Source organism: Pecten maximus, chromosome 5 (assembly GCF_902652985.1).
Source record: "Pecten maximus chromosome 5, xPecMax1.1, whole genome shotgun sequence".
In the NCBI taxonomy this organism is placed as follows: Eukaryota; Metazoa; Mollusca; class Bivalvia; order Pectinida; family Pectinidae; genus Pecten; species Pecten maximus.
In genome coordinates, this window is record NC_047019.1 from 35,725,467 (window position 1) to 35,742,716 (window position 17,250).

Below are 17,250 nucleotides of genomic sequence, written 5' to 3' on the forward strand. Positions count from 1 at the left end.
TGAAACTAAAAGTATACTGTACTCTCGACGGCTATATACTTTACTAAACGACTTTCAATACGTATCGATTATCTTGATGTTTAACACATTTTTCGTTTTAATATCACTTTTCATTTTATTATAATTGTTCACAACAAATTTCACTACCGCACACTACATTACAAAACCACAAGTGTAGAAATATAGAACTATTTCTAAGTCCTATTTTCGTAAAATACTGAAACATATTGGTTAAAAACATAAGAGAAAGGCTATGTAGAAAAGATATGAATATATGATCGAATCTAAGTGTTTGGCTCAAGAAACTTAAATCATATTTATAATCATTAAGCCTACCAAGTTTCAAAGACTGTGAGACCAGCCGGTCCGACGAACGGACGGACGGTAAACACCATGCCATAATACTCGAGACGTGGAATCAGTTTGATGGGCGTGTTCATACAAAGGATCAAGATATACAGATTTACCGACAACACAAGAAATCCACAAAAGGAGACAGCACCGATAGAAATCAAAACAGGAAAACAATTTCTGGTAAGCGACAGTTAGTTCGCCAACGTGGAAACAGAAGGCCGCCAACAATTGAGAGACTATAGACAATTATAACGGCAGAAACTCGGCCACTGGACGGACACTTTTTACCGACTACTAGAATTGTTTAAGGGGCAAGTATTTTCTCAGAGACAAATTGTAATGTTAAAGGTGAAAGGTCAACGCAATCATGCATTACCTCTGGATTTAGTTTTCCATGTCACAGGTGAGTGCACACCATATCGTCACCTGATCGACCCGAGGAACTGTGTAATGGCCACACCATAATAACATTTCGTATAAAGTTCACGTGTGTGGCACCCTTTCGGTAAGTATTGACATCGATCAGAGACGTTTATATGTACGTCTCCTCTTAAACAACACACAGTCTCTATTTATTATTTTGTATTTATTTTGATGTGACATTTAGTTACTGCGAACTCAACGACAAACATTTAGCTATAAATAGAATGTATTACACCTGTAAAAAAGTTGTTGATGTAATTTATGTATCGGTGTTATAAGGAGGTACCAATACGCCAAACATCATTGTTATGTACATATCTCTCCAAATACTTTCAATGGAACTGGTCACCCTTCACTGCATTTGTAACATGCCGTTGACAACAAACTTTTCCTTTCCCCCAAAACAGGTTATATATATGCTATTTATAAGCGGTACACATAATAAACATTTAAGGACCCCAGTGTTAGTGTTCCCAGCCAACCCACCTCAGAACATACAGTGAACTTTGAGCTGGAGAAATTAACTGTATTGGGCTATTAGCATTAACCATGCCATATAACATTTATCCTGTAGAATTTGTTCAGTGAAATATCAGGATCACCACCTCACATACTGTTGCCTACCCTGGTATTTTTAGCAGTGTGAGTATAGTGAGAATGGTGGGGAGGGGTTGTGGGGAGGGGTTGGGGTGAGACAAGGGGATGGTGGGGAGATAATGGGATGGTGGGGAGGGCAATTAAGGGGTGGCGGTGATGGGGTGGAGGGTGGTTTGTAGGGAGAGGGGATAAATGAGTAAAGACAGGTATGAATCAAATTTCACTGTAGTAAATAGGTCAACATAATAAAATCAGTTCTAAAATAATTTTCTTAATGTTTTATCCTTTTTTATTTAAAATATTATAATGATGATCAAAGAAAAATAGAATATCATATTTGTATCTTTCCAATTTCCATCGGCTTTTGTTGGTCTGTCAAGGACTTTCATTGAACTAAGGAATGTTTGTGGCATTGTAACATGTATATGTCAGTGGAGATGTGGTGCATATCACGCTGGCATGCTACACAAGCTGTCTTGTTCTTTTCACATTTTAATCTTACTGTTGCACGTTTAAACACAACTCTCGAAGGAAATGTAGAATTAACACAATAATAGCATGTCTGATGCCCGGTAGACCGTGGCAGACCGTTGTATCGACTCTCTCAACATAACCAATTCTTCACATGCTAGACAGGAAGATTATGTCTCAATATCTAAAAAAGTAAGGAGGTTTAGGGATTTCAGACAGAACCAAGGATAAAAACAGGGATAGATATCAAACAGGAACACAGGATTTTAAATGTCGCACTGAGATTTGAGATTGAACATAGCCAGGTGTTTAAAGGTACACACTGACCATTTACAGGGCAATACTGACCATTACAGGACAACACTTACAATCACAGGGCAATACTGACAATCACAGGGCAATACTGACAATCACAGGGCAATACTGACCATCACACTGCAATACTGACCATCTCAGGCCAACACTGACCATCACAGGGCCACACTGACCATCACAGAGCAACACTGACAATCACAGGGCGACACTGATCAACACAGGGCAACACTTATCATCACAGGGCAATGCTGACCATCACAGGCCAAACTGACCGCCATAGGCCAACACTTACCATCATAGGGCAACATTGACAATCACAGGCCAAACTGACTGCCACAGGCCAACACTGACCATCACAGGGCAATACTGACCATCACAGGGCAACACTGACAATCACAGGCCAACACTGACCATCACAGGACAATACTGACCATCACATGGCAATACTGACCATCACAGGACAACACTGACAATCACAGGACAATACTGACCATCACATGGCAATACTGACCATAACAGGGCAATATTGACCATCACAGGGCAATACTGAAGATCACAGGGCAACACTGACCATCACAGGGCAACACTTACCATCATAGGGCAACATTGACAATCACAGGCCAAACTGACCGCCACAGGCCAACACTGACCATCACAGGGCAATACTGACCATCACAGGGCAATACTGATGATCACAGGGCAACACTGACCATCACAGGACAACACTGACAATCACATGACAATACTGACCATCACATGGCAATACTGACCATAACAGGGCAATACTGACCATCACAGGGCAATACTGAAGATCACAGGGCAACACTGACAATCACAAGACAATACTGACCATCACAGGGCAATACTGACCACCACAGGGCAATACTGACCATCACAGGGCAACACTGACCATCACAAGGCAATACTGACCATCACAGGGCAATACTGACCATCACAGGGCAACGCTGAACATCACAGGGTGACACTGACCATCACAGGCCAACACTGACCATTTACAGGGCAATACTGACCATAACAGGGCAATACTGACCATCACAGGTCAACACTGACTATCACAGGCCAATGCTGACAATCACAGGGCAATACTGACCATTACAGGGCAATACTGACAATCACAGGGCAACACTGGCCATCACAGGGCAACACTGACAATCACAGGACAATACTGACCAACACAGGGTAATACTGACCATAACAGGGCAATACTGACCATCACAGGCCAATTAACACTGACCATTTACAGGGCAATACTGACCATAACAGGGCAATACAGACCATAACAGGGTAATGTTGACCATCACATGGCAATACTGACCATCACAGGGCAATACTGACCATCACAGGCCAACACTGACCATTTACAAGGCAATACTGACCATAACATGGCAATACAGACCATAACAGGCCAACACTGACCATTTACAGGGCAACACTGACCATTTACAGGGCAATACTGACCATAACAGGGCAATACAGACCATAATAGGGTAATGCTGACCATCACAGGGCAATACTGACCATTTACAGGGCAATACTGACCATCACATGGCAATACTGACCATCACAGGGCAATACTGACCATCACATGGCAATACTGACCATAACAGCCGGCAATACTGACCATCACAGGCCAACACTGACCATTTACAGGGCAATACTGACCATAATAGGGCAATACAGACCATAACAGGGTAATGCTGACCATCACAGGGCAATACTGACCATCACAGGGCAATACTGACCATCACAGGGCAATACTTACCATTTACAGGGCAACACTGACCATTTACAGGGCAATACAGACCATAACAGGGCAATACTGACCATCACAGGCCAACACTGACCATTTACAGGGCAACACTGACCATCACAGGCCAACACTGACCATTTACAGGGCAACACTGACCATTTACAGGGCAATACAGACCATAACAGGGCAATACTGACCATCACAGGGCAATACTGACCATCACAGGGCAATACTGACCATCACAGGCCAATACTGACCATCACAGGGCAATACTGCATAACAGGGCAATACTGACCATCACAGGGCAATACTGACCATAACAGGGCAATACTGACCATCACATGACAACACCAAACATCACATGGCACATTGTCATGGATTCTTTAATATTGTAAAAATATTTTCCTGATTCTAAAATGAGTTTAAGTTACGTTATTAATATTCTTGATTGAAGGTTAATATCCTATTATTAAGTTATATAAAAATCTACTTCCACCAAAGCCTGTCACTAATTGTACATTAACAAGAGAGATTATTGTGTTATAGCTGAGTAAGAGTGTCAGGCCCACTAAACTTTGGAAGCTGTCTTTGTTTTGTGATAGCAATATTGACATGACGTCCCTGTGGATGGCTCAGAAACATGGTTTGTAATGAACCCTGTACATGCTGTTTGTCAGAGAACTTTTAGCGTGTAGTACACATACTTATTACTGCCTTCAGATACATACTGCAGATAAATGACAATCATAATTAATTAATGAAAATCGTTAAAAAAAAATATTGTTCAGTCTGAAAATGTCTATTGGGGATAGCTTTGGAAGTATATCAAATGTCATTTCTAGAGGAATTAAAATGAACAGCTTTGCTGTACAGCATTGTTTGTCATGCTGTGTTGGTATGTCTATATTCAGATTGCTTTCAGATGGTCAAAGTGTCTGTGTATTCCTGGATCATGGCTGGGAAACTAGAGTGTTGTTGGGGAAGTTTGATTTTGGATGATACCGTTATTCAGGACTCTCATTTAGGATTGCACAACAGAAATCAGAAGATTGATAATCACTTACTGAAAATAAGCTCGAGGGCTGGAGATTAGGTAAGGCCTTGTGGAGAGATATTATTGTTTCTTGGATTTCTAATGAAGCTTCAAGGAATATTTACAGAACAGTGTGTCAATATTCTATTTCACCATACACGGTCTACCATAGCCCAGGGTGTGATGTGGATTCTTTACCACCTGTTACAAGAAACATTGCAATATCATTTATGTGGCCCTTCATGCCTCTGCATGGCATACAAATGTTGATATATATACACCCGTCATTTTAATATATTCCCAAGGAACAGCTGTTCCGCTATGGATACACATGGCTGTGATGCTTGACAATGGACAAAATACGATCTCTGAATAGTTAGGTGAATGTACCTTTATATTTCAAGGAGAGACAGGTAGGTCATTTTGTCCCCATCAGTTACTCTGTTTTTAGTCCCCTACTATTACTACCAGAGGGGACTATAGGTCTGTAATTAGTCCCCCACCAGTACTACCAGAGGGGACTATAGGTCTGTAATTAGTCCCCCACCAGTTACTACCAGAGGGGACTATAGGTCTGTAATTAGTCCCCACCAGTACTACCAGAGGGGACTATAGGTCTGTAATTAGTCCCCCCCCACCAGTACTACCAGAGGGGACTATAGGTCTGTAATTAGTCCCCCACCAGTACTACCAGAGGGGACTATAGGTCTGTAATTAGTCCCCCACCAGTTACTACCAGAGGGGACTATAGGTCTGTAATTAGTCCCCCACCAGTACTACCAGAGGGGACTATAGGTCTGTAATTAGTCCCCTACCAGCTACTACCAGAGGGGACTATAGGTCTGTAATTAGTCCCCCCCACCAGTACTACCAGAGGGGACTATAGGTCTGTAATTAGTCCCCCACCAGTACTACCAGAGGGGACTATAGGTCTGTAATTAGTCCCCCACCAGTTACTACCAGAGGGGACTATAGGTCTGTAATTAGTCCCCCACCAGTACTACCAGAGGGGACTATAGGTCTGTAATTAGTCCCCTACCAGCTACTACCAGAGGGGACTATAGGTCTGTAATTAGTCCCCCACCAGTTACTACCAGAGGGGACTATAGGTCTGTAATTAGTACCCCACCAGTTACTACCATAGGGGGACTGTAGGTCTGTAATTAGTCCCCCATCAGTACTACCAGAGGGGACTATAGGTCTGTAATTAGTCCCCCACCAGTTACTACCAGAGGGGACTATAGGTCTGTTATTAGTCCCCCACCAGTACTACCAGAGGGGACTATAGGTCTGTAATTAGTCCCCCACCAGTACTACCAGAGGGGACTATAGGTCTGTAATTAGTCCCCTACCAGTACTACCAGAGGGGACTATAGGTCTGTAATTAGTCCCCCACCAGTACTACCAGAGGGGACTATAGGTCTGTAATTAGTCCCCCCTACCAGTACTACCAGAGGGGACTATAGGTCTGTAATTAGTCCCCCACCAGTATTACCAGAGGGGACTGTAGGTCTGTAATTAGTCCCCCACCAGTACTACCAGAGGGGACTATAGGTCTGTAATTAGTCCCCCACCAGTACTACCAGCGGGGACTATAGGTCTGTAATTAGTCCCCCACCAGTACTACCAGAGGGGACTATAGGTCTGTAATTAGTCCCCCACCAGTACTACCAGAGGGGACTATAGGTCTGTGATTAGTCCCCCACCAGTACTACCAGAGGGGACTATAGGTCTGTAATTAGTCCCCCACCAGTTACTACCAGAGGGAACTATAGGTCTGTAATTAGTCCCCCACCAGTACTACCAGAGAGGACTATAGGTCTGTAATTAGTCCCTCATCTGTACTACCAGAGGGGACTATAGGTGTGTTATTAGTCCCCACCAGTACTACCAGAGAGGGCTATTGGATTGTAATTAGTCCCCCACCAGTACTACCAGAAGGGACTATAGGTCTGTGATTAGTCCCCCATCAGTACTACCAGAGGGGACTATAGGTCTGTAATTAGTCCCCCACCAGTACTACCAGAGGGGACTATAGGTCTGTGATTAGTCCCCCACCAGTACTACCAGAAGGGACTATAGGTCTGTAATAAGTCCCCCACCAGTACTACCAGAGGGGACTATAGGTCTGTAATTAGTCTCCACCAGTACTACCAGAGGGGACTAAAGGTCTGTAATTAGTCCCCCACCAGTACTACCAGAGGGGACTATAGGTCTGTAATTAGTCCCCCACCAGTACTACCAGAGGGGACTATAGGTCTGTAATTAGTCCCCCACCAGTACTACCAGAGGGGACTATAGGTCTGTAATTAGTCCCCCACCAGTACTACCAGAGGGGACTATAGGTCTGTAATTAGTCCCCCACCAGTACTACCAGCGGGGACTATAGGTCTGTAATTAGTCCCCCACCAGTACTACCAGAGGGGACTATAGGTCTGTGATTAGTCCCCCACCAGTACTACCAGAGGGGACTATAGGTCTGTGATTAGTCCCCCACCAGTACTACCAGAGGGGACTATAGGTCTGTAATTAGTCCCCCACCAGTTACTACCAGAGGGAACTATAGGTCTGTAATTAGTCCCCCACCAGTACTACCAGAGGGGACTATAGGTCTGTAATTAGTCCCCCACCAGTACTACCAGAGGGGACTATAGGTCTGTAATTAGTCTCCACCAGTACTACCAGAGGGGACTATAGGTCTGTAATTAGTCCCCCACCAGTACTACCAGAGGGGACTATAGGTCTGTAATTAGTCCCCTACCAGCTACTACCAGAGGGGACTATAGGTCTGTAATTAGTCCCCCCTACCAGTACTACCAGAGGGGACTATAGGTCTGTAATTAGTCCCCCACCAGTACTACCAGAGGGGACTATAGGTCTGTAATTAGTCTCCACCAGTACTACCAGAGGGGACTATAGGTCTGTAATTAGTCCCCCACCAGTACTACCAGAGGGGACTATAGGTCTGTAATTAGTCCCCTACCAGCTACTACCAGAGGGGACTATAGGTCTGTAATTAGTCCCCCACCAGTACTACCAGAGGGGACTATAGGTCTGTAATTAGTCCCCCACCAGTTACTACCAGAGGGGACTATAGGTCTGTAATTAGTCCCCACCAGTACTACCAGAGGGGACTATAGGTCTGTTATTAGTCCCCCACCAGTTACTACCAGAGGGGACTATAGGTCTGTAATTAGTCCCCCACCAGTACTACCAGAGGGGACTATAGGTCTGTAATTAGTCCCCCACCAGTACCACCAGAGGGGACTATAGGTCTGTAATTAGTCCCCCACCAGTACTACCAGAGGGGACTATAGGTCTGTAATTAGTCCCCCACCAGTACCACCAGAGAGGACTATAGGTCTGTAATTAGTCCCCCACCAGTACTACCAGAGGGGACTATAGGTCTGTAATTAGTCCCCCACCAGTTACTACCAGAGGGGACTATAGGTCTGTAATGAGTCCCCACCAGTACTACCAGAGGGGACTATAGGTCTGTAATTAGTCCCCACCAGTACTACCAGAGGGGACTATAGGTCTGTAATTAGTCCCCCACCAGTACTACCAAAGGGGACTATAGGTCTGTAATTAGTCCCCCTACCAGTACTACCAGAGGGGACTATAGGTCTGTTATTAGTCCCCCACCAGTTACTACCAGAGGGAACTATAGGTCTGTAATTAGTCCCCCACCAGTACTACCAGAGGGGACTATAGGTCTGTAATTAGTCCCCCACCAGTACTACCAGCGGGGACTATAGGTCTGTAATTAGTCCCCCACCAGTACTACCAGAGGGGACTATAGGTCTGTAATTAGTCCCCCACCAGTTACTACCAGAGGGGACTATAGGTCTGTAATTAGTCCCCCACCAGTACTACCAAAGGGGACTATAGGTGTGTAATTAGTCCCCACCAGTACTACCAGAGAGGGCTATTGGATTATAATTAGTCCCCCACCAGTGGTACCAGAAGGGACTATAGGTCTGTGATTAGTCCCCCACCAGTACTACCAGAGGGGACTATAGGTCTGTAATTAGTCCCCCCTACCAGTACTACCAGAGGGGACTATAGGTCTGTAATTAGTCCCCCACCAGTACTACCAGAGGGGACTATAGGTCTGTAATTAGTCTCCACCAGTACTACCAGAGGGGACTATAGGTCTGTAATTAGTCCCCCACCAGTACTACCAGAGGGGACTATAGGTCTGTAATTAGTCCCCTACCAGCTACTACCAGAGGGGACTATAGGTCTGTAATTAGTCCCCCCTACCAGTACTACCAGAGGGGACTATAGGTCTGTAATTAGTCCCCCACCAGTACTACCAGAGGGGACTATAGGTCTGTAATTAGTCTCCACCAGTACTACCAGAGGGGACTATAGGTCTGTAATTAGTCCCCCACCAGTACTACCAGAGGGGACTATAGGTCTGTAATTAGTCCCCTACCAGCTACTACCAGAGGGGACTATAGGTCTGTAATTAGTCCCCCACCAGTACTACCAGAGGGGACTATAGGTCTGTAATTAGTCCCCCACCAGTTACTACCAGAGGGGACTATAGGTCTGTAATTAGTCCCCACCAGTACTACCAGAGGGGACTATAGGTCTGTAATTAGTCCCCCACCAGTTACTACCAGAGGGGACTATAGGTCTGTAATTAGTCCCCCACCAGTACTACCAGAGGGGACTATAGGTCTGTAATTAGTCCCCCACCAGTACTACCAGAGGGGACTATAGGTCTGTAATTAGTCCCCCACCAGTACTACCAGAGGGGACTATAGGTCTGTAATTAGTCCCCCACCAGTACTACCAAAGGGGACTATAGGTCTGTAATTAGTCCCCCACCAGTTACTACCAGAGGGGACTATAGGTCTGTAATTAGTCCCCCACCAGTACTACCAGAGGGGACTATAGGTCTGTAATTAGTCTCCACCAGTACTACCAGAGGGGACTATAGGTCTGTAATTAGTCCCCCACCAGTACTACCAGAGGGGACTATAGGTCTGTAATTAGTCCCCTACCAGCTACTACCAGAGGGGACTATAGGTCTGTAATTAGTCCCCCACCAGTACTACCAGAGGGGACTATAGGTCTGTAATTAGTCCCCCACCAGTTACTACCAGAGGGGACTATAGGTCTGTAATTAGTCCCCACCAGTACTACCAGAGGGGACTATAGGTCTGTTATTAGTCCCCCACCAGTTACTACCAGAGGGGACTATAGGTCTGTAATTAGTCCCCCACCAGTACTACCAGAGGGGACTATAGGTCTGTAATTAGTCCCCCACCAGTACTACCAGAGGGGACTATAGGTCTGTAATTAGTCCCCCACCAGTACTACCAGAGGGGACTATAGGTCTGTAATTAGTCCCCCACCAGTACTACCAAAGGGGACTATAGGTCTGTAATTAGTCCCCCACCAGTTACTACCAGAGGGGACTATAGGTCTGTAATTAGTCCCCCACCAGTACTACCAGAGGGGACTATAGGTCTGTAATTAGTCCCCCACCAGTTACTACCAGAGGGGACTATAGGTCTGTAATTAGTCCCCCACCAGTACTACCAAAGGGAACTATAGGTCTGTAATTAGTCCCCTACCAGCTACTACCAGAGAGTTGCTTTTTTACACTTTTGAATGATATTTTGTTTATACAGCTATATGTTGTCTGTCGTCCTAATTCAGCCATAATCCATTTGTTCATAATTAATTCTTGTCATCACTATCTCTTGAGAAGTACATAAAAGGATTTTTTTGTATTTCATATGTAGGTTCCCCAAATGGCTGAACAGGGGCATTTAAAATTTTGAGAGTAAAAGTTTATTTTCTTTTTTTCTCAAAAAATTCTTCATGATATTTCATATGTAGGTAACCCTTGGTCTCTAGTTGTGCAAATTGAGTTTTCAGATTGATTAGAAAACTAATGGTCAAAATGCAGTCATCTTTTTCTCTTTTTAATTTTCTTCATCTTGTAACAGTTAAAATTTGCTCTTTGTTGGAAAGTTCCTTGTTATAAAATGTATATATATTAAGAGAAAAGGGGAGAAGAAGGAAAAATAGAAAAAAGGGGAGAAGTAGGAAAAATAGAGAAAAGATCAGTCATGAGAAGAATCAATAAAGATCTTTCTAGGTGAGTGCCTAGATCTCTGATCTCAAATTTAGTGGAAGTGTTGATTAAAGAAGCAACTAATATCAAAGTTAGAATTACGGGTCAATGTAGGGAAATATAAAATCGGCTGTTAATATTGAAATAAAAGAAACAAGAATAACTAATTTATATAAATCAATGACAGTGAGTAAGGATAGAGTATTGAATAAAAAAGCCACAATCCGTAGGGTACATGCAAACTACTAAATTAATTGTAAATCATGAAAAAATTACTGGAATTTGCAGTTCTGTCTCACTTAGCTTGTTGAACTGTTAATATTGCTATAGAGAGAGTAATACTTATAAAATACCTTGTATCTGGCAGAGATTCAGGACTTAATTACTGGACTACACATTACAGGGGAATTACACAGCTGTTTGATAATGTCAAATGGTACACGTCCAAATTATCTCCCCTTGAATGACTAATGGTTGTACAGCAGTAATGAAGTACGCTGTCTTTATGTAATGAGTAATTTAAATAATTACTAACGAACACTAGATAGTTTTATATTGTACGTGTAAGCATTCTTTACTTAATTCAATTTAATCTAGATTAGTGACTTCCATTAGTGCTAAGTATTATTTTAACATATATAGTCACTAATATGTTTGTTCAAGAAATTGAAGATAATGGTATCAAATTATAATGAAGTTTAAAGAGAAGGAGTTTAACTACTCCCCTACTGGTGAAATCTACTACAGGTTTCCTCTCTACTTCTTGTATGTATGTATGTATGTATGTATGTATGTATGTATGTATTTGTATATATGTATGTATGTATGAATAAACGAGTTTCAGGGATTTTGGGTCAATGTCAAGGTCACTGTAGCAGACATGTATCATGCTTTATAAGCAATACAAATTATGCTTGTTTTCCTTATTTGTATTCTATAGTATGTTAGACAATACTGCAGTCCAGTGTTGTATTTATATAGAATATGATGAAACTCTTAAACTTAGTCAATTGTTTTACCTACAATCATAACGTCATAGTAACCAGTAACATATATCTTGATTTCCACATTTGTACCGTTTATAAAACATTGATGCCAGTTGGCCTACTCTAATCATGTACAAACACTAGTAACGACAGACTCCACGGCTCCCCAGTCAATATAAACTCTACAGAAAACCGCTAAATTCCACAGGCCTACAGGCAGAAAATCATCAGCTAATTTAGACAAATGACATTTCTTTGATAATTTCACACATGACATGACTCCATATTAACTGGCCATTATCGTGTTTTTAGGAACAGAAATCGCTGGACTCTATTGGAAGTATATATATCTTTTCATTTTTGGATTTGATTGGGTAGTTATAAGTATATTAGTAGTTTAGGATAGTGGAAGGATACAGTATAGTGGTCAGGTTTGAGGGAGTTACCAGTTACTAATAGTACTGACTGGTTGTGGAGGGTTCCGATGATGATGTCAATATTTTCTCTGAGATTCCTAGCTTGTGAATTAATGGGATTTTCCTGACTTGACTGTCTATTCCAGGTCTGTATACTATAAACACTCTAGCCAAACCTTGAAATAAAATTTAAATATGACACTTAATTTTAAACCATATAATTATATACTTATTTTCAAATTTTTGTAGGTTATTAGACCATTGTAAGCAATGTCAGAATTCAGAACTGACCATGACTCCAATATATACATTATAATACATGTTACAGTATTGTCCTATGATGTTACAATCATCATTGTTCAGTCACTGTAGAGATTTGTTTGATGGTTGTGTTATATTAGATGTTACTATGGTAATTAACTTATCAATATAGAGATTTGTTTGATGGTTGTATTAGATATTACCATGGTAACTTAACAGTATAGAGATTTGTTTGATGGTTGTGTGAGACATTACCATGGTAACTTATCAATATAGAGATTTGTTTGATGGTTGTGTTATATTAGATGTTACCATGGTAACTTATCAATATAAAGATTTGTTTGATGGTTGTATTAGATATTACCATGGTAACTTAACAGTATAGAGATTTGTTTGATGGTTGTGTTATATTAGATGTTACCATGGTAACTTATCAATATGGAGATTTGTTTGATGGTTGTGTTATATTAGACATTAGACAGTATAGAGATGTGTTTACATAACACAGGTGTGTATCAAAGTATCGTGTTGTATGATGGAATTCAAAAAAGTTTCTAACTGAATGTCCCAAGTATTATGAAGTGAAAACCCTAAATTGCCTATTTGAAAACCATACAATAGATCACTTGTTAGATATTTAAAAAAAAAATCTTTTCATTTCAAAGTTTTGAGGTGGAAATTATATCCATCTAAGAAAAATAATGCTGAAACGGTCATAAAGTGTATGTTAATATATTGTACCGCATTATACCAACTGAGGCATGTGTTAATGGCTGAAACATTAATTGTCACCTGACTCCCAATAAGAAAATTGTCCCATAAAACATAAAAGTTACATATATACACTGAATAGTAAACAGCTTGTGAAGGAACCATTAAGATATAGGTAGGTATATATAATGTTCCAGTCTATTGTTGATATTCTTTATAAAATTCTTACATTTTAAATTTAAAGATTAAAACATTCTGTGTGACACCTCGTGATACAATGGCCTTGACATATTAGCTAGGCTTCAGTTTCAGCAATGTTCCTAATAACTTCAGCAAATTACTTTCTCCTAGGGAAGCATTATTAGATTGAAGGACAGTGTCTTAACAAAGTTTTTTATTAAAAATATTCAATAATGCCTAGCTTCCTAAGGAAACTTATTGTAACTTACAGAATTTCTTGAAGCAATTAAGGGAATGTTGATAAAAACTTGGGGCCTGTCGTCTAAATGTTTTGCAGGCAAGAAATGTTTCCTTGCTTCAGTACCGTGACATTGTTACTCTAGTACTTTCAGTTCCTTTTGCACAAAGGTAATTTTTTCGGTACCACTCTGAATTATATTCTTTATTTTTCTGGAGTTATGGCCCTTTGTACATCGGAAATTCTCATAATCGTTTGCATATTTTTTTAACAAACTGCTTGCCATAAGATTGTATGTGACGTAATTATAATGGATTAACAGTCTGAAGTGACATCCTGTGTCCGTATTCTATTCATTCTGGAGTTATAACCACTTAAGAAATTCTTATTAACTATATTTGTTTGCTGTATCACTTGTCACAGTTTGAGTAGAATCCTTGTGTCCATCTGTTGCTGGAGTTATACCACATACAATGTATATCATACACCAACAATACCATCCACATATGATCTCAGATGTTGTGTGGAACTCCGTCATTACCGTCCAACCAGCAACAGAATTAAAGCATGTCAATCAGCTTTTGATATGCTGTGACTATTAAACTATCAAAATGACACCCTTTTAATGAATTAAGTGGGCCATGATGCTACCTAAACTTTTGTGGAATTCTTTTTTTTTATTGAAAGAATTAGAAGTAAATTTCTAACATGAAATACTTGTGTAATTTCTGATATATATATATATATATATATATATATATAAATCAGGTAAAAAACAGAAATGATTTGTTTATTTGAACCTAATTCACCTATACGAGTTGGTATACAGTATGTCTATATAGACACTGGTGGATTCTGTATAAGAGTTGGTATATACTACGTCTATATAGACACTGGTGGATTCTGTATAAGAGTTGGTATACACTACGTCTATATAGACACTGGTGGATTCTGTATAAGAGTTGGTATACAGTATGTCTATATAGACACTGGTGGATTCTGTATAAGAGTTGGTATACACTACGTCTATATAGACACTGGTGGATTCTGTATAAGAGTTGGTATACACTACGTCTATATAGACACTGGTGGATTCTGTATAAGAGTTGGTATACACTACGTCTATATAGACACTGGTGGATTCTGTATAAGAGTTGGTATACACTCTGTCTATATAGACACTGGTGGATTCTGTATAAGAGTTGGTATACAGTATGTCTATATAGACACTGGTGGATTCTGTATAAGAGTTGGTATACAGTATGTCTATATAGACACTGGTGGATTCTGTATAAGAGTTGGTATACACTACGTCTATATAGACACTGGTGGATTCTGTATAAGAGTTGGTATACAGTATGTCTATATAGACACTGGTGGATTCTGTATAAGAGTTGGTATACACTATGTCTATATAGACACTGGTGGATTCTGTATAAGAGTTGGTATACACTCTGTCTATATAGACACTGGTGGATTCTGTATAAGAGTTGGTATACACTATGTCTATATAGACACTGGTGGATTCTGTATAAGAGTTGGTATACACTATGTCTATATAGACACTGGTGGATTCTGTATAAGAGTTGGTATACACTATGTCTATATAGACACTGGTGGATTCTGTATAAGAGTTGGTATACACTATGTCTATATAGACACTGGTGGATTCTGTATAAGAGTTGGTATACACTACGTCTATATAGACACTGGTGGATTCTGTATAAGAGTTGGTATACACTATGTCTATATAGACACTGGTGGATTCTGTATAAGAGGTTGGTATACACTATGTCTATATAGACACTGGTGGATTCTGTATAAGAGTTGGTATACAGCTATGTCTAGTATAGACACTGGTGGATTCTGTATAAGGAGTTGGTATAGACACTGGTGGATCTAAGAGTGGTACTATATAGACACTGGTGGATTCTGTATAAGAGTTGGTATACACTACGTCTATATAGACACTGGTGGATTCTGTATAAGAGTTGGTATACACTACGTCTATATAGACACTGGTGGATTCTGTATAAGAGTTGGTATACAGTATGTCTGTATAGACACTGGTGGATTCTGTATAAGAGTTGGTATACACTACATCTATATAGACACTGGTGGATTCTGTATAAGAGTTGGTATACACTACGTCTATATAGACACTGGTGGATTCTGTATAAGAGTTGGTATACAGTATGTCTATATAGACACTGGTGGATTCTGTATAAGAGTTGGTATACAGTATGTCTATATAGACACTGGTGGATTCTGTATAAGAGTTGGTATACACTACATCTATATAGACACTGGTGGATTCTGTATAAGAGTTGGTATACACTACGTCTACAGTATATAGACACTGGTGGATTCTGTATAAGAGTTGGTATACACTACGTCTATATAGACACTGGTGGATTCTGTATAAGAGTTGGTATACACTATGTCTATATAGACACTGGTGGATTCTGTATAAGAGTTGGTATACAGTATGTCTATATAGACACTGGTGGATTCTGTATACGAGTTGGTATACACTATGTCTATAAAGACACTGGTGGATTCTGTATACGAGTTGGATACAGTATGTCTATATAGACACTGGTGGATTCTGTATAAGAGTTGGTATACACTACGTCTATATAGACACTGGTGGATTCTGTATAAGAGTTGGTATACACTACGTCTACAGTATATAGACACTGGTGGATTCTGTATAAGAGTTGGTATACACTACGTCTATATAGACACTGGTGGATTCTGTATAAGAGTTGGTATACAGTATGTCTGTATAGACACTGGTGGATTCTGTATAAGAGTTGGTATACACTACGTCTATATAGACACTGGTGGATTCTGTATAAGAGTTGGTATACAGTATGTCTGTATAGACACTGGTGGATTCTGTATAAGAGTTGGTATACACTACGTCTATATAGACACTGGTGGATTCTGTATAAGAGTTGGTATACACTACGTCTATATAGACACTGGTGGATTCTGTATAAGAGTTGGTATACACTACGTCTATATAGACACTGGTGGATTCTGTATAAGAGTTGGTATACACTACGTCTATATAGACACTGGTGGATTCTGTATAAGAGTTGGTATACACTACGTCTATATAGACACTGGTGGATTCTGTATAAGAGTTGGTATACACTACGTCTATATAGACACTGGTGGATTCTGTATAAGAGTTGGTATACACTACGTCTATATAGACACTGGTGGATTCTGTATAAGAGTTGGTATACACTACGTCTATATAGACACTGGTGGATTCTGTATAAGAGTTGGTATACAGTATGTCTATATAGACACTGGTGGATTCTGTATAAGAGTTGGTATACACTCTGTCTATATAGACACTGGTGGATTCTGTATAAGAGTTGGT

General features: G+C 40.6%; 1 protein-coding gene across 4 annotated transcripts in view; it reads left to right on the plus strand.

Annotated features, from left to right (window-relative positions):
- Nucleotides 1-781: 781 nt before the first annotated feature.
- LOC117327904 (synaptotagmin-like protein 4) overlaps nucleotides 782-17,250 on the plus strand; it is a 191,304-nt gene continuing 174,835 nt past the window's right edge. For all 4 annotated transcript variants that reach the window (XR_004532750.1, XR_004532751.1, XM_033885138.1 and 1 more), the window contains exon 1: nucleotides 782-859. The gene's annotated coding sequence lies outside the window, so the exon portion shown is untranslated. The remainder of the gene's footprint in view (nucleotides 860-17,250) is intronic.